The sequence below is a fragment of the Salvelinus sp. IW2-2015 genome, linkage group LG34 (assembly GCF_002910315.2).
Source record: "Salvelinus sp. IW2-2015 linkage group LG34, ASM291031v2, whole genome shotgun sequence".
In the NCBI taxonomy this organism is placed as follows: Eukaryota; Metazoa; Chordata; class Actinopteri; order Salmoniformes; family Salmonidae; genus Salvelinus; species Salvelinus sp. IW2-2015.
Window position 1 is genome coordinate 7,800,513 of NC_036873.1, and position 19,144 is coordinate 7,819,656.

A 19,144-nucleotide genomic window follows, 5' to 3' on the forward strand; every position below is an offset into this window, starting at 1 on the left:
AATGCACAATCCCTCCATCAGTGCTCAGACCCGGCCAAGTGGGCTGAGAGAGGCTGGACAGGGCTTGTAGGCCTGTTGTAAGGCAGGTCCTCACCAGACATCACCGGCACAAACCCACCGTCACTGGACATGACAGTACTGGCAAAAAGTTCTCTTCACTGACGAGTCGCGGTTTGTTCTCACCAGGGTGATGGTCGGATTTGCGTTTATCGTCGAAGGAATGAGCATTACACGAGCCTGTACTCTGGCACGGGATCAATTTGGAGTGGGAGGGTCTGTCATGGTCTGGGGCTGTGTGTCACTGCATCATCGGACTGAGCCTGTCATTGCAGGCAACTCAACGCTGTGCGTTAGAGAAGACATCCTCCTCCCTCATGTGGTACCCTTCCTGCAGGCTCATCCTGACATGACCCTCCAGCATGACAATGCCACCACGCACAGAACGAGCAGTATGGCTGATTTCCTGCAAACAGTAATGTCAGTGTTCTGCCATGGCCAGCGAAGAGCCCAGATCTCAATCCCATTGAGCACGTCTGGGACCTGTTGGATTGGAGGGGTGAGCCCCCCCCCCCCCCACAGAAATGTCCGGAAACTTGCAGGTGCCTTGGTGGAGTGAGTGGGTAACATCTCACAGCAAGAACTGGCAAATCTGTGCAGTCCAAGAGGAGGAGATGCACTGCAGTACTTAATGCAGCTGGCGGCCACACCAGATACTGACTGACTTGATTTGACCCGTTCAGGGACACATTATTCAATTTCTGTTAGTCATATGTCTGTGGAACTCGTTCAGTTTGTCTGTTGTTGAATCTTATGTTCAAACAAACATTTTACACACGTCAAGTTTGCTGAAAATAAATGCAGTTGACCGTGAGGACGTTTATTTTTTTGCTGAGTTTATAACTAACAAGATTATGACCTACAGTTAGTTCATCTAACTATAGATTGTAACCTACAGTATATAATCTTATTCTCTCTCTTCACTGTGCAGCGTCACGACGGTTAGTTTACTCTCACCTATGTGTATGCTTCACAATACCCATCACAACTTTCTTTTCCATGAAACATGCATTCACATTTTCACTGAGGTGCCTCTATTTGAATGTTGCATCACTCATAAATCAATGATGTACATAGAGGCCAACTGTCAAAGTACATTATGATTGTAGCATACCATGTTTGCTCCCAGCCTGCTGGTGCTAGTCCTGCCATTTCCTATCAATTTCATCATTTGGTTTTGTCAAAACAGATTAAGTGTAGACCTGAATTAGAAAGCAAGGTTTCCGGAGAATCTCAATGAGAATATGTCTAGGATACTGCCCTGTAATTACAGCATTACTCATTGTTATATAGGACACACTGCTCTAGACTTCTGAGTCTCTGGTTGGATCACTGACCTGTGTGTGTGTCTCTCTCTCTGAAGGAGGGTTCAATATGGGACTAACCCTGGAGGGCACCATCTCTCTCTCTGGACCCAGTAGACAGTCGCTGCTGACCACAACGCAACCCTAACCGTGGACAGTTGATGCTGACCCCAACGCAACCCCAACGTGGACAGTTGATGCGACCCCAACGCACCCCAACGTGGACAGGTGGTGATGCTGACCCCAACGCAACCCCAACGTGGACAGTTGATGCTTGACCCCAACGCAACCCCAACGTGGACAGTTGATGCCTGACCCCAACACAACCCCAACGTGGACAGTTGATGCTGACCCCAACACAACCCCAACGTGGACAGTTGATGCTGACCCCAACACAACCCCAACGCGGACAGTTGATGACCCCAATGCTTTCCTTTTGTAGATATAATTTAATTGGTAAAGAAGTATTTGTATAAATTCAACATTTCTGGAACTATACGTTGGGACTTTTCATTGGTTTAAATGGTGACCAATGTCATGATAAATGCACTGCAGTAGATGACTATTTTTCTACCCCATAAATAAAATGTATGTGTAATTTGTTGTTGTTGGGGGGTGCATTGCTTTTGTCATTTGGATTATTGTGCAGTCATTAAATGTGATTAGTGGTTGACAAGATTGGAAGACCATTAGCTCATTGACTTCCTCATTTTATAGACGCTGGCACTTGAACAAATTTTCGGTATAATTTTTGCACCAGGAAGCTCTTTTTAAATTACTTTTTACCTTTCCTTTCATTGTTGTTCGCCGATAAACGTATTGGTTAGAGGTAAAGATGTTCATTTGGCGCCAGGCAGGTATTATACCTGCCGAAAGGAAAAGAGTATGAGAGAGTACCACACCAGGAAAAAGATCAGCAGAAGAGAGGGTAGCCTGTTTGCTAGGTAGCCAGTGGAGAGAAAGGATAAGATGCCATATTAAACACGTCACAGCACAGGGGTAACCCAACCAATAATACCTCATACAATAATAATGGCAGAGCAATTTAAAAGGCAACTTCATAGAAACAATTGACAAGAAGGAACCCAGTCATAACCCTTAGAATTTGCAATATTCGGTATTACCTCCCAGTGGGGGAATGAGGTGTGTGTGTTCAAAGACAAAACAAATAACGCCTTAATGTCAAAACTGTTAAAACAATAAACTCATGCAACCTCCCTTTAACCCTCCTGCTGTGTTTCCGGTTGAATTGGACCCATTTACAAGTTATCTCTCTGAAAAACTTTCATTTAATCTGATTGTCATAAGGCTCCATGACTTTGTCCACACTGCATCTGAACACACAAAATACATTTATGATTTTCATTACATGTTGGGTATTTAACTTTGTATACCTGTGGTATTCCCGGTCATTAGAAATGAATGGGTGAGACTACAATTAGTTTGTAAAATTGAGTTCAGGCACATGTCCATTAATAAGCTGGACACACTTCTCCCAGACCCCCACATGCATGTGTGTTTGAGCACACACACCTCACTCCCCTTCTTGGCTTCCATGGCAACCCCCACGGGAACCTTTCCCCAATATAACCTTTCCCCCACTGGAACCACACCTGTTGTCTCACAAACAGTGTTTCAATAGTATATGGAACTTTTCTGCAGTATATAAAGCTTTGAGGTCATGCTCACAATTCATTCTGTGGCAGCATAATGACCAAACGATCTACTGTATGGGAGGCTCTTGATCATACATTTGATCATGACACTGGTGAGCGAGTGAGTACATCTGAGTATATGTTCATTCGTCCGTCCTACACAATCCTTGGTTGTTTTGATGACAAAAGCTTGCAACAATGTTGCTAGTAATCCATGAGATCAGAGGATAGCAGGGTTCCAACTCGTCAGGAGTAGCGCGGTAACAAAGGCGATTTTAAGCACGCTGAAACGACACAAGACTTCGCAGAGTTGCATAAGTTGTCAAAACTGCCGCGCCAACCGAAAGATCCGGAAGAGCCATCTTTATTTCCCCTTCCTGACTGCTGCTGCGCTCTTAAAGTGACAGAGCACGGTGAAGGCTTCGTGCACGATTTCGCCACAACATTTCCTCTTAGATGTAATAAAGCAAATCAAATTTTATTGGTCACATACACATGGTTAGCAGATGTTATTGCGAGTGTTCCGAAAAGCTTGTGCTTCTAGTTCCGACAGTGCAACAATAACTAACATGTAATCGAACAATTCCACAACTACCTAATGCACACAAATATAATAAAGGAATGGAATAAGAATATATACATATAAATATATGGATGAGCAATGACAAAGCGGCATAGGCAAGATGCAATATATGGTATAAAATTCAGTATATACATATGAGATGAGTAATGCAAGATATGTAAAACATTATTAAAGTGGCATTTTTAAAGTGACTAGTGATCTATTTATTAAAGTGGCCAATGATTTCAAGTCTGTATGTAGGCAGCAGCCTCTCTGTGTTAGTGATGGCTGTTTAACAGTCTGGTGGCCTTGAGATAGAAGCTGTTTTTCAGTCTCTCGGCCCCAGCTTTGATGCACCTGTACTGACCTCACCTTCTGGATGATAGCGGGGTGAACAGGCAGCATGGCTTGGGTGGCTGTTGTCCTTGATAATCTTTTTGGCTTTCCTGTGACATCGGGTGCTGTAGGTGTCCTGAGGGCAGGTAGTTTGCCCCCGGTGATGCGTTGTGCAGACCTCACCACCCATGGAGAGCCTTGCAGTTCCTGTACTAGGCGCTGATACAGCGTGACAGCAAGCTCTCAGTTGTGCACCTGTAAAAGTTTGTGAGGCTTTTAGGTGACAAGCCAAATTTCTTCAGCCACTTGAGGTTGAAGAGGCGCTGTTGCGTGAGTGACCACATCAGTTTGCTCGAATGTGTACGCCGACAAACTTAAAACTTTTCACATTCTCCACTGCTGTCCAGTCGATGTGGATAAGGGAGTGCTCCCTCTGCTGTTTCCTGAAGTCAACGATCATCTTCTTGGAGGGTACTACGGTGTTGAATGCTGAGCTATAGTCAATGAACAGCATTCTTACATAGGTATTGCTCTTGTCCAGATGGGATAGGGCAGTGTGCAGTGTGATGGCGTTTGCATGGTCTGTGGACCTTTTGGGGCGGTAAGCAAATTGAAGTGGGTCTAGGGGGGGACAGGTAAGGTGGAGGTGATATGATGCTTGACAACTCTCTCAAAGCACTTCATGATGACAGAAGTGAGTGCTACGGGGCGATAGTCATTTAGTTCAGTACCTCTGCCTTCTTGGGTACAGAACAATGGTGGCCATCTTGAAGCATGTGAGGATAGGAACTGGGATAGGGAGAGATTGAATATAAACACACCAGCCAGCTGGTCTGCGCATGCTCCGAGGACGCGGCTAGGGATGCCGTCTGGGCCGGCAGCCTGCGAGGGTTAACATGTTTAAATGTCTTACTCATGTCGGCCACGGAGAAGGAGAGCCCACAGTCCTGGTAGCGGGCCGCGTCGGTGGCACTATTATCCTCAAAGCGGGCAAAAAGGTGTTTAGTTTGTCTGGAAGCAAGAAGTCGGTTTGTCACCTGTAACAAATCACAGTATGCTATGATAAACTGCATCTAACGGCTTTAATGAAGTGGCAGTTGCATTTATATAGTTTATGTCGCCATAGTCTAGACCAGGCCTGGGCAACTCCCAGTCCCAGCTAACACACCTGACTCCAATAATCAACTAATCATGATCTTCAGTTTAGAATGGAATTAGTTTAAATCAGCTGTGTTTGCTAGGGATGGGGGAAAGGTGTGATACCGATCAGTCCCCTGAGACTGGAATGCCCAGGCCTGGTCTAGGGCCATAGTCTAGGGCCATAGTCTAGGACCGATAGGAACATCGACTGAATAATCTGCTTTCTACTATTTAGTGAGAGGCAGGACCTATTTCTATAGAAAAGGATATTTTTGTAAGTCTCTATAAAAACACTATCGGTGTTAGAATATTAAACTCTGCCTACACGGTGGACCGGGAGATCTGTGGCTAAATGGAGTGCTACTACTGTGCTGGCCAATCGGATAGCTCAAATCACCTTGCCTACTACAGCTTCCAAGAGACACGTTTCATACTAGCCTACGTGAAGATTTCATCACTTTTAAAACCAGAGAGAACTGTCAAAGAAAACAACAAAGAGAAGCTGTTTTCATGAGTGAGTTCATATATACGTGTTATTCAACACTATTACAAAACATACAACGTGCTTCCCTCTACTTCCACTTGCGCTGCATGAACGAGTAGCCAAGTGTATCCATAGCCCTGTGTTTTTATTGTTATTAACATCTCGTCGTGTTTATGTTCACTTTCTCTGGTCATGGGAATATCACGAAGTTCTGCCTGAGGCGACTCGATTTCAAGTGGAAGTGGAAGTCTGTGTCCCCTCTATCTGTCAGGCTCAGCGAAGTAAAGGAAGGAGAGATCAGGGACCGTGAGAGGCGAACCATCTGCTGCTCTCTCCCTCAGTGTTGCCAACTCCTCAGTAAGGAAAGTAGCTATTGGCTGTGCTAAATGTCTGTCGCTAGAAGTCGCTAAATGACGTCATCACCTAATTTGCTTAATGGCCATGTGCATGTAATTGTGATGGACTCGGTAGGAGAGAGGAATAACGTCTTGGGAGAGACAAAAGTTGTTTAAACTACTCTGGCTGCAGCCTGGGAGGGACTGCTGCGTGAGGACTGGCCGCCTGTGAGTGCTTTGGACAGGGGTGGGGCCCACAGCAGCCGTGGTCTGTGAGAAGTAAAGTAAACAATATATGCGTTCACTCAGAGTCCCCAAAAGTCTCCAAAACTCGAAAAGTTGCTAGATTTGTCGTTAGTCGCTTTTTTGAAAAAATGTCACTAGAGGGGTCTGAATACTTGCTAAATATAGCGACAAAGTTGCTAAGTTGGCAACACTGCTCTCTCCTCCCTCCGCTGAGATAATACCGTGTTCAAAACAACTGGGAACTTGGAAATCTCCGACTTACAACTCCAGTGCGCTCAAGACAACTGTGAACTCGGAAGAAAACGAGATCCGACTGGGAAACTCATTTTGAACAGTCATCCAACTCGGAGACTCGGGCATCTTTGTAGAGCTCCGACTTTCCGACCCAAAGTTTACAGACGTCATGATTTGACCTTGTTTTTTCCAGAGGACCCAGTTGTCTTGAAAGCACCATGACCATCACATGCAGGTACCATCAGTCCAGTGAAATAAAAAAGCTAATTATTAGCCAATTATTTCAATATATGCTCAGCTGTGCCTCACAAATGCTACACCAACTGATCTATTTTGTTATCAAAGCTTGAATTTTAAATATATGGTCTGAGATGAACAATATTGGACATTTAATCCTAGTAAAAATCCCCTGTCTTAAGTCAGTTAGGATCACCACTTTATTTTAAGAATGTGAAATTTCTGAATAATAGTAGAGAGAATGATTTATTTCAGCTTTTAATTCTTTCATCACATTCCCAGTAGGTCAGAAGTTTACATACACTCAATTAGTATTTGGTAGCATTGCCTTTAAATTGTTTAACTTGGGTCAAACATTTTGGGTAGCCTTCCACAAGCTTCCCACAATAAGTTGGGTGAATTTTTGGCCCATTCCTCCTGACAGAGCTGGTGTAACTGAGTCAGGTTTGTAGGCCTCCTTGCTCGCACACGCTTTTTCAGTCTGCCACAAATTTTCTATGGGATTGAGGTCAGGGCTTTGTGATGGGCCACTCCAATACCTTAACTTTGTTGTCCTTAAGCCATTTTGCCACAACTTTGGAAGGATGCTTGGGGTCATTGTCCATTGGAAGACCCATTTGCGACCAAGCTTTAACTTCCTGACTGATGTCTTGAGATGTTGCGTCAAAATGTCCACATAATTTTCCTGCCGCATGATGCCATCTATTTTAGTGAAGTGCACCAGTCCACCCTGCAGCAAAAGCACCCCCACAACATGATGCTGCCACCCCGTGCTTCATGGTTGGGATGGTGTTCTTCGGCTTGCTAGCCTCCCCCTTTTTCCTCCAAACATAACGATGGTCATTATGGCCAAACAGTTATTTTTTTTTGTTTCATCAGACCAGAGGACATTTCTCCAAAAAGTACGATCTTTGTCCCCATGTGCAGTTGCAAAACCGTAGTCTGGGTGTTTTTATGCCGGTTTTGGATCAGTGGCTTCTTCCTTGCTGAGCGGCCTTTCAGGTTATGTCGATATAGGACTCGTTTTACTGTGGATATAGATACTTTTGTACCTGTTTCTCCAGCATCTTCACAAGGTCCTTTGCTGTTGTTCTGGAATTGATTTGCACTTTCGCACCAATGTACTTTCATCTCTAGGAGACAGAAGGCGTCTCCTTCCTGAGCGGTATGACGGCTGCATGGTCCCATGGTGTTTATACTTGCGTACTATGTTTATACAGATGAACATGGTACCTTCAGGCATTTGGAAATTGCTCCCAAGGATGAACCAGACTTGTGGAGGGTCTACAATGTATTTTGCTGAGGTCTTGGCTGATTTCTTTTGATTTTCCCATGATGTCAAGGAAAGAGACACCGAGTTTGAAGGTAGGCCTTGAAATACACCACAGGTACACCTCCAATTGACTCAAATGATGTCAATTAGCCTATCAGAAGCTTCTAAAACCATGACATCCAAGATTTTCCAAGATGTTTAAAGGCACAGTCAACTTAGTGTATTAAACGTCTGACCCACTGGAATTGTGATACAGTGAATTATAAGTAAATAATCTGTCCGTAAACAATTGTTGTAAAAATTACTTGTGTCATGCACAAAGTAGATATCCTAACCGACTTGCCAAAACTATAGTTTGTTAACCGGAATTTGTGGAGTGGTTGAAAAACAAGTTTTAATGACTCCAACCCGAGTGTATGTAAACTTCTGATTTCAACTGTAGGCTTGAGGGGATACACACAGCTGTGACAATAACCAAGGAGAATTCCCTTGGGAGATAATACGGTCGGCATTTGATTGTTAGGAATTCTAGGTCAGGTGAACAAAAGGACTTGAGTTCCTGAATGTTGTTACAATTACACCGTGAGTCGTTAATCATGAAACAAACACCCCGCCCTTCTTTCTCCCTGAGAGATGTTTATTGCCTGGTCAGTGCGATGCACAAAGAATCCAGGTGGCTGTACCGATTCCGACAGCGTATGCCGAAAGAGCCATGTTTCCGTGAGTACGTTACAATCCCTGATGTCTCTCTGGAAAGCAACCCTTGCCCTAATTTTGTCTACCTTTTTATCTAGAGACTGGACATTAGCGAGTAATATACTCGGAAACGGTGAGTGGTGTGCTTCTGACCAGAAGACCGCTCAGTTTACCTCTTCTCCGGCGGCGTTGTTTTGGGTCGGCCTCTGGAATCAGTTCAAATGCCCTGGGTGGTTCGGACAAAGGATCCGCTTTGGGAAAGTCGTATTCCTGGTCGTAGTGCTGGTAAGTTGATGTCGCTCTGATATCCAATAGTTCTTTCCGGATGTACATAATTGCACTTAAGATTTTATGGGCTAACAATGTAAGAAATAATACCTAAAAAAACTAAATACTGCAAAGTTTCCTAAGAACTAGAAGTGAGGCAGACCTCTCTATCGGCGCCATCTTGATCCTTGTTTAGGGGACCTGTGCTGTTCTGGTACCAGTTCCAACCAATATTTTCGCTTATAAATCTATCTGTGGACAGCATAGAGCGATAGCCCTGGTTCCCACAGACATGGTAGTATTTTGTCTGAGCATGTGTGACATAGGATGTGAACTCTGAACCCACTTGAAGCTGGGATGTCCCCCCTAACATTTAATTCGCTCTTCCAACTGTCCATCAACTCCTGGCTGAACCCTACATCACAGCCACTGACAAAGCACATGCCTGCAATCATTAGATCGTAGCGCAGCAGGAGAGAGTGATTTCATCACAGTAGAACATTCAGACAGATTTATAGCCATTAATTGTGGGGTTCTTTAAGGTTTTTAGCATGCTTGCTTAACTAACTATAAACAAGAAAATATCTTATATATTAAAGTTTGAATTTATGACTCATGTGAACCTGCATTGTACAATATTCTCAGAAGCCTGACTGTTAGGATGCAACCCAAAGAATGTGTGTGTATGCAACATTGTACAAGGGCATAAGATATGAACAGCAGTGTGAAATGTGTGTGCGCTGTACTGTGTGACCGAAACGTTGCTAATCTTAGAGAAGCACAGGAGGGGTGTAGAGGAAGGGGGTTAATCAGGAGACTGCTGACTATGGTGTACAATAGACAATAATAGATAAATTATACACACGAAGATCATCTGTGAGGTTCTGAATTATACACTATAACCAATACTATAACACATGTGATTGAATATTTGCAACTGTTGGCCTGGGAGCCTGGGTGTCTGTGTGTGTGTGCTGAAAGTAACAGTTAGCCCCAGATAAAGTGTGCTGGGAAGCTGTGGTTAGCTTGAGCGAGAACAGTGGGCATTGTATACAGGTGCGAATAGCTCAGACAATATTGCAGAGCTGTCTGACCTCAGTTCTGGGGTGAAGGAGCGTAATCTACACAGCAACAGCGTCGGGACATCACATGCGCTAAGGGTTAAGCCGCCAACACCAACGATAGGCTGGGTGAGTCTAAACCACGCCCAGTCTCTACTCTGACAGGCCGGCTCGGAAGTGGGAACTATCTCTGTCATGAGTATATTATCATATCTTTGTCAGGAACAAGTGTCTTCTCTGTTTTCATCCTGCGTGARGTTACAGTGAACCCGTATATACGGAAATTGCATTTGCCATTTATTAACTTTAGAATTAAACAATTCTTTTAATCAAGTTCAGTGTCATATTGTTCCTATCTCAGTTGAACCTTACGCAGCCCTAATTAATCTAAAATAATTCATAGATTTTAAACAAACCCTTTCTGTTTGTCATAGACGGACAATATTAATATGAGACGGAAAGTCCCTAACGAGTTCAGGAAGCCAAGCCAGAGCTCTGTGACGTTCCCAGATATGGGGGCAGACTTTTTGATCAAGAAAGACCTTTAGAAAATATTAACATTTTCTCTAACACTTGCGAGAGAGAAGGGAAGGGAGAGAGAAGGGAGAGAGAAGGGATGTTTTCCACTCCAGCTCCCTGCAGCTAGTCTGGCTATGGTCAAGTACATGGTGTTTACTCGAGATATAGATTGATTTATGCCATAGAATGAGTTGGTGTTTTTGTACTGTGAGGTACCAGGGACGAGATAAGAGCCTAGTCTTGGGGGCCAAACTCTGGTTTCCATACAGCGAGAACAGTCTTTACCGCAGATACTGTCTGCCGTGAATTATTCATTTATTTTATACAAAGTTTTACCTTCTGACCCATTCCACACATCTGTTGTTTGTCATGAACATTCAGGAGGATGTACTTTGCTATGAAATGCTGTGGCTCAAATCCGCTCGTTAATCAATGTTATTAATACGTTTTGAATAAAGTAATATCCTGATTGGTGATTGACCTTGTCTCTCCTCATTATTGATTAGAATTTCCACAACACACTAAACATACAAATATGAAATCTAATAGATAATCGTTTTCTAATTTGATTATGCATATTTATAAAGCGTATGTCATTTCGAGCCTTGTTCATACAGTTTTGTTGAATAGGAACTACAAATGTCCTCAAAAGTGACTACACTTCAGCAATTTATAACTATTTTTACCAGAAATGTGAAATTGTAACCTTTCTTTGAGTATGCAGCATCACTAGTTCTTGTTTATGGCCCTCTCATGATAAATAATTACTTTTGTGGATTACGTAAATTACATTTTGCCTGAACAACACGCCTATAAACAACAGCTTTGTAGTGAGGTGCGTACTGGCYGCAGAGAAGTCAGGCGCAGGAGAGCGAAAACTGATTTACAACGGTGTCGTTTAACCTTTCTAGTGCAGGTGTTCCGCTAGCGGAACCCCTCGAAAACATTCCCCTGAAAAGGCAGCGCGCGAAATTCAAAAATATTTTTTTGAAATATGTAACTTTCACACATTAACAAGTCCAATACAGCAAATGAAAGATACACTTCTTGTTAATCTATCCCCATCATGTCCGATTTCAAAAAGGCTTTACAGCGAAAGCACAACATATGATTATGTTAGGTCAGAGCCAAGTCAAAAAAACACACAGACATTTTTCCAGCCTAAGATATGTAACGATGTTCGTCTGAGGAAGAAGGAGTAGACCAAAGCGCAGGGTGGTACGTGTTCATGATGTTTATTAAAATCTGAACACTGGAACAAAAACAAAAGTGGAACAAAACGCAACAGTTCTGTCAGGTACTCACACAAAACAGAAAACAACTACCCACAAAACACAGGTGGGAAAAGGCTACCTAAATATCTGTCAGTAATTGTGAAAAACTGAGTTTAAATGTATTTGGCTAAGGTGTATGTAAACTTCTGACTTCAACTGTATATAACGTGCGCTACCGTTCAAAAGTTTGGGGTCACTTAGAAATGTCCTTGTTTTTTAAAGAAAAGCACATTTTTTGTCCATTAAAATAACATCAAATTGATCAGAAATACAGTGTAGACATTGTTAATGTTGTAAATGACTATTGTAGCTGGAAACGGCAGATTTTTTATGGAATATCTACATAGGCGTACAGAGGCCCATTATCAGCAACCATCCCTCCTGTGTTCCAATGCACGGTGTGTTAGCTAATCAAAGTTTATCATTTTAAAAGGCTAATTGATCATTAGAAAACCTTTTGCAATTATGTTAGCACAGCTGAAAACTGTTGTTCTGATTAAAGAAGCAATAAAACTGTCCTTTTAGACTAGTTGAGTATCTGGAGCATCGGCATTTGTGGGTTCGATTACAGGCTCAAAATGGCCAGAAACAAATAACTTTCTTCTGAAACTCGTCAGTCTATTCTTGTTTTGAGAAATGAAGGCTATTCCATAATAGAAATTGTCAAGAAACTGATGATCTCGTACACCTGAAGATAGCCTGCACATTTGAAAGTTGTGTTGGTAGCTTCTACAGTTTTGTCGCTACTGTTCCATTGAAGGCGATAATAATAATAATAATAATACGGATGTTGGATTCTAATAATAATTATAATGGCTTGTAGTAGTTGTTCTTGCTTTCAGCAAGCACACCTAATAATATTAGAAAATGACATTTTCTTCAAAAAATGTGTGTGCTAGCTAGTCTTAAGTATGTATGGTTGTGAAATGGTAGCAGTAGTTGTAGTGGTAGTAACAGCAGCAATAATGTGGTAGTAGTAATAGAGTTGTTTAAAGTGAGTTATTTTAAGGTGTTTCTTAGGTGTCGAGTTATTATAGTGGGCTAGTATATGTAGGCTAGAGTGAGTACTAAGAGCACCATAAGCCATAGAATGTGATGGAGTTCCAATCATTGTGATTGGAGGATACTGTGAGGGTTATTGAATCAGGATCAAATCCTCTGTTCTCCACTCTGTTTAGTATGACAAGGAGTGGCATGAAAACTTGTGCATGCAGGCTTGTACCTAAATATTTCTCTCAAGCTACAGTATCTCAGAGGTGCCACATCGCTCATGGAGTCCCTGCTTTGGGTAGGGGGCATATGACTTCAATCATTCACTTGCTGTGACACAAAAGGCCATCCCACAGTAGATGTGTTCATGTTGATCATTCATGTTGTCGCTCCTAACACAGAAGGCTGCACAGTATGTTCCACTAACAGGCTACTACAGATCATCGTTTGAATTTACACAAGAGGCCTCACAACACGCAACACAGAGAAAGAGCTTAAAAGTAAGTTCATATTTGTCATAGGTCAATATCATAAGGAGCGATATTACAACCTGAGCATTTAGTATTATTCTGTATGTATATCCGAGACACTCTATTTAGCATGTTATGTTTCGTACGATATGTATAAAATGTGGATATCCATTCTCCATCTCGTATGATATGTTACGAATTACAATCGTATTATATGTTACGATTTGCAAAACGTGTAGTTCTGTCACGGCCGTTTAAAGGAGTGGACCAAGGCGCAGCGTGATTTGCATCCATTCTTCTATTTATTAAACAAAGAAACACTTAACAAACTCACAAAACGAAACGTGACGCCAACGTAGTGCTCACAGGCAACTAAACAAGGACAAATACCCACAAAACCAACTTGGAAAATGGCAACCTAAATAGGCTCCCCAATCAGAGACAACGATAAACAGCTGTCTCTGATTGGGCACCCACTCAGGCCACCATAAACCTACATACCCCTAGACAATTCAAAATCCCCATAGATAACAAAAACCCTAGACAAGGAAAACCCCTAGACAATACAAAAACTAACAAACCACCCCTTGTCACACCCTGCCCTAACCAAATAATAAAGAAAGCAAATATAACTAAAGTCAGGGCGTGACAACGTACAATATGTTAAAAATCTGAAAAACTTCCTAAATGTTAGAAATTTGCAAAACGTACTATATGTTCCAAATTTGCAAAACTTGATATGCTACGAATTCTAGAATGTTGGCTAATGTTAGCTAGGCTAGGGGTTAGGGTTAGGGTTAAGGTTAGAGTTAAGTTCATGAGTAGGTAAAGGGTTAAAGTTAGTGTTTGGGGAAGGGTAGCTAAAAGGGTTAGGGTTAGCTAAAAGGGTTAAGTTAGGTTAGGTTAGAGGAAGGTTAGCTAACATGCTGAGTAGTTGCAAAGTAGCTAAAAAGTAGTAAGTAGTTGAAAAGTTGCTAATTAGCTAATACGCTAAAGTTGTACGTGATGAGGTTCGAACTCACATCCTTTGGGTTGCTAGACGGTCGTGTTATATGCCTACCCATCCACCTTGACCAACCACTCTACTTTTGTTATTGCCCTAAGTAACCATCTATCTTATGTAACCATACAAAATGTAGCATATCATACTAATACTAATGCATATCATTCTAGTGTTCCGGATTTACATTTACTATATTACGTCTAGTCTATGAGACCAGGCTGGTATTCAGGGTGGGTACACATTTTTTATTGGATTAAATCATTTAATTGTGATTGTCAGAAAACATGAATTGATTGTGAGCAAAATTGTCTTGATCTGAATGTTTTGCCAAGAGAAATTGTAATTAAATTCAATAGTTTTGAATTTGTATTTCCCAAATTGAATTGAGTTCATACTTGCACTTTATATTTAAATATTTAATCGATAGGCCTATTGCATTCAGGTTAAAATGTATATTTCAATGTCTTAAAATAGCCTATTTTAATGTATTACATTTATGTGAAACATTTATGTGAAATATGACAGTATTGGTATATTACATTTAAATAGTCATATGTTTACGGCTTTATTGCTATTATTTATGTCGTTATTATTATTATTATTGTGTCCATTATTATTAATATCATCATCATTAATAAGAATAAGATTATTGTATTATTATTATTATAAATATGATCATATTGGTGCACATGTCTCTAGGTGGAAATGTGACAGGTCTGAGTCCGGGTTGAAAAGCAGTTTTGAAGTGGGTGGAGACAACTGTTTTCAAAATGTTTATGGTTTCCATTGTACTCTACTGATTTAGCAGGTTTCAGCACATTCACAATCCCTCTTCTTTAATTCCTTTTTAAATCCATATCAAACAATAAGACTAGGTTTTTATGCAGAGAAAAGTCAAATCAACTGTCTCTTGACACTCCCAGTCAATGTTTTGTTTGTTTTGGACTTTATTAGCTTAAGGCTCTATTCATCCACATCAAGGAATTTGACATTTAAAGGCAATGTACGGTATGCCCTGCATGTGTCATCTCAATCAGAAATGACCTTTACATCTCTATCATGCAATCTGTAACGCTTCAGCTTTGTTTTTTTGTTTGTTTTTTAACCTTTATTTGATCAGGCAGTCATACTGAGAGCAATGTCTCTTTTACAGATGAGCCCGGATTACAGAAATTACAGAAAATACACACATCAAAATATAAATACAGAATGCAAGCAGAAAGAAAAACATGGTCTTAAAAAACAAACATGAATCAGTAACATGGTCCTCAATCAGCTTTTGAATTGCCCTAGAGCAGGGTTGCCCAACCCTCTTCCGGAGATGTAACACACCTGATTGTACTAATTAGCTGCTCAACAAGACCTTAACTAGCTGAATCAGATATGCTACTTTAGGGTTGGACTGAAAACCTATAGGTCAGTAGATCTCCAGGAAGAGGTTGGATGAAAACCTACAGGAGAGTAGATCTCCAGGAAGAGGTTGGGACTGAAAACCTACAGGACAGTAGATCTCCAGGAAGAGGGTTGGACTGAAAACCTACAGGACAGTAGATTCCAGGAAGAGGGTTGGACTGAAAACCTATAGACAGTAGATCTCCAGGTGTAAGGCCTGGGTGTCGGAGTGTGAAGGAAAAGCGCAGGAGCAGCAGGTGCAAATACAAATGTTCTTAATGAACACGGACAAACTAGGCCACCCTACTAACACACTGGGTGTACACTATAAACTACCCCAGACACGGGGTGAATGAACACAGTCCAGTAAACGTGAAGCACAAAACCAACACCACACTTACAACAAACAATCCCGTACAAAGAAACGTGCTGCCGGCTGACTAAATAAGCCCAACTAATTAACCCTAATACAAACAGGTGCACCCAATAAACACAAGGGAGGGAGAGAAAAGGATCAGTGGCAGCTAATAGGCCGGTGACGACGACTGCCGAACGCCACCCGAACGGGAAGGAGAGCTGCCTCGGTCGGAGTCGTAACACCAGGAAGAGGTTGGACTGAAAACCTACAGGACAGTAGATCTCCAGGAACAAGATTGGACTGAAAACCTACAGGACAGTAGATCTCCAGAAGAGGGTTGGGCAGCCCTGCAGTAGAGGCACCAGAACATCACATTTAAGAACATTTTGAAGATTGTTCCACAAATAAGGTGCAAGAAAACTAAAGACTGATTTACCTAACTCAGTAGAGACCAAAGGAATTTCCAGAGTTAACCATCCCTGAGACCAGGTGTGTAATTCCTATGTCTAAAGTTTAGTAACGAGTTAGGTTCAGGGGGACTTTCTGTAAAATGGCTTATAAATGAGAACATAGCAATGTGTCAACCTACTTGATGTCAAAGGGGGCCAACCAACTTCTGGTAGAGAATGCAGTGAGGAGTACTAAAATTGTCACCTGTAACAAATCACAATATGCTATGATGAACTGCATCTAACGGCTTTAATGAGTGGCAGTTGCATTCATATAGTTTATGTCGCCACAGTCTAGACCAGGCCTGGGCAACTCCCAGTCCCAGCTACCACACCTCACTCCAATAATCACACATGATCCAACAGTTTAGAATGGAATTAGTATAAATCAGCTGTGTTTGCTAGGATGGGGGAAAGGTGTGATACCAATCAGGCCCCTGAGGACTGGAATGCCCAGGCCTGGTCTAGGGCCATAGTCTAGGACCGATAGGAACATCGACTGAATAATCTGCTTTCTACTATTTAGTGAGAGGCAGGACCTATTTCTATAGAAGAAGCACATTTTTATAAGTCTCTATAAAAACACTATCAGTGTTAGAATATTAAACTCCGCCTACCTGGTGGACCGGGAGATCTGTGGCTAAATGGAGTGCTACTACTGTGCTGGCCAATCGGATAGCTCAAATGACCTTGCCTACCTACAGCTTCCAGACACACGTTTCATACTAGCCTACGTGAGATTTCATCACTTTAAAACCAGAGAGAGGACTGTCAAAGAAACAAACAAAGAGAAACTGTTCATGAGTGAGTTCATAATACGTGTTATTCAACACTATTACAAAACATACAACGTGCTTCTCTCTACTTCCACTGGCGCTGCATGAACGAGTAGCAAAGTGTATCCATAGCGTTTTTATTGTTATAACATCTCGTCGTGTTTTATGTTCATATCGAGGAGTATTTCACTTTCTCTGGTCATTGGAACAACATAAGTTCTGCAGAGGCGACTCGATTTTCGCCATCAAGTGGAAGACTGTGTCACCTCTATCTGGTCAGGCTCAGTGGAGGAAAGGAAGGAGAGATCAGGGACTGTGAGAGCGGACCTTCTGCTGATCTCTCCCTCCCTCCGCTGAGACTAATACCGTGTTCAAAAACAACTAGGAACTGGAAATCTCCGACTTACAACTCCAGTGCGCCAAGACAACTGTGAACTCGGAAGAAAACGAGATCCGACTGGGAAACTCATTTTGAACGGTCATCCAACTCGGAGACTCGGCATCTTTGTAGAGCTCCGACTTTCCGACCCGAAGTTTACAGACGTCATGATTTGACCTTGTTTTTTTTCAGAGGACCCAGTTGTCTTGAAAGCACCATGACCATCACATGCAGGTACCATCAGTCCAGTGAAAAAAAAAGCTAATTATTAGCCAATTATTTCAATATATGCTCAGCTGTGCCTCACAAATGCTACACCAACTAATCTATTTTTGTATCAAAGCTTGAATTTTGAAATATAATATGGTCTGAGAAGAACAATTAAGCAGGCCAAGCAATAGTCAATATGCATGATAATGTATTAGGCCTACTGCACAAACCTCATTCCTACAGAATCGGTTTATTTTATTCGATAATGTTACATGTTCTAAGTTATGTTGAAAAGAAATTCTGAGCTGTATATCTCGGCTTGGTTATGACTGCGAAAGTGATCTTGGCTCAGAAAAGGTTGGTGACCACTGACTTATAACAACAGATGAAATAAATGAAAGTAAAGTATGATGAAGAGAATGGGTGAGTTGATGAGCGAGGGTAGGAGAATGATGCATAATTGTGTAATCACCAATTGTGAATGAAGAACAGGTGTGGTAGTTCATTTCTTTACTATCAAATGAGGAGAGACAAACTTATCACACAAGTTTGAGTATACCTAAACTAAGTCTTTATTTGCTTATTAATAAGGGAGCAGGTCAATACAACATACACATATAAAGTGAATTGAATGAGTGCTCTACGATAATGATGGCTGGTCAACGAATTCACCCTCAGATGATTTGTTGAGAGCCCCGAGACAAAGGTACAAAGCCTTTTATAGTCAAGATATACCCCTTTCAGTCTACATGACAAACAACAGATGTATGGAATGGGTCACAAGGTTAAGATTTGTATGAAAGATACTTATAATTCACAGCAGACAGTATCTTGCTGTAAAAACAGTTATATTTGTATAGAGACAAGGTTGGCCCTGGGGTCATCTCTCCCTGGTACCTTATAGAACAGAAACCATTAACTCATGATCTAGAATGCGGTCTCTTTAGGTTTATCACCCAAAAGACATCATAAATCTCCTGTCAGTGTAAATCTCCCAGAGCCCACTTTCAGATCACACACACACAATATAGTTATTAGAAACCCTCTATTCTGTTGCATAAAACAACCATTTGATGCAATTACAGTATTAAAACAATCTTGCAATTTTGCTCTCGCACAGGGCAGAACATTGTATTATATTGATTCATTCTAATTCTAATCTTAAAATGGTATGTACCCTATATCTGTCCACCGCTATAGTACTCGGAGTAGCACACAGTGAGAGCTTGCGTAATTGTACAATATCAACATCGGGCAGCAGGTAAGCGAGTGTCTAGAATGTGGTGATGAGTCTTGTGGAACCTTACCTTGGTAAGGGAGAATGTCACGGGGACAATTCTTCCTTTATTGGCGAACAAGTTGCTTACAAAGAAAACAAGTCTGGCCGCACCATGAACAAAGTGAGATGGGAGCTCCCTCCTTTGCGCAAAATAAGGC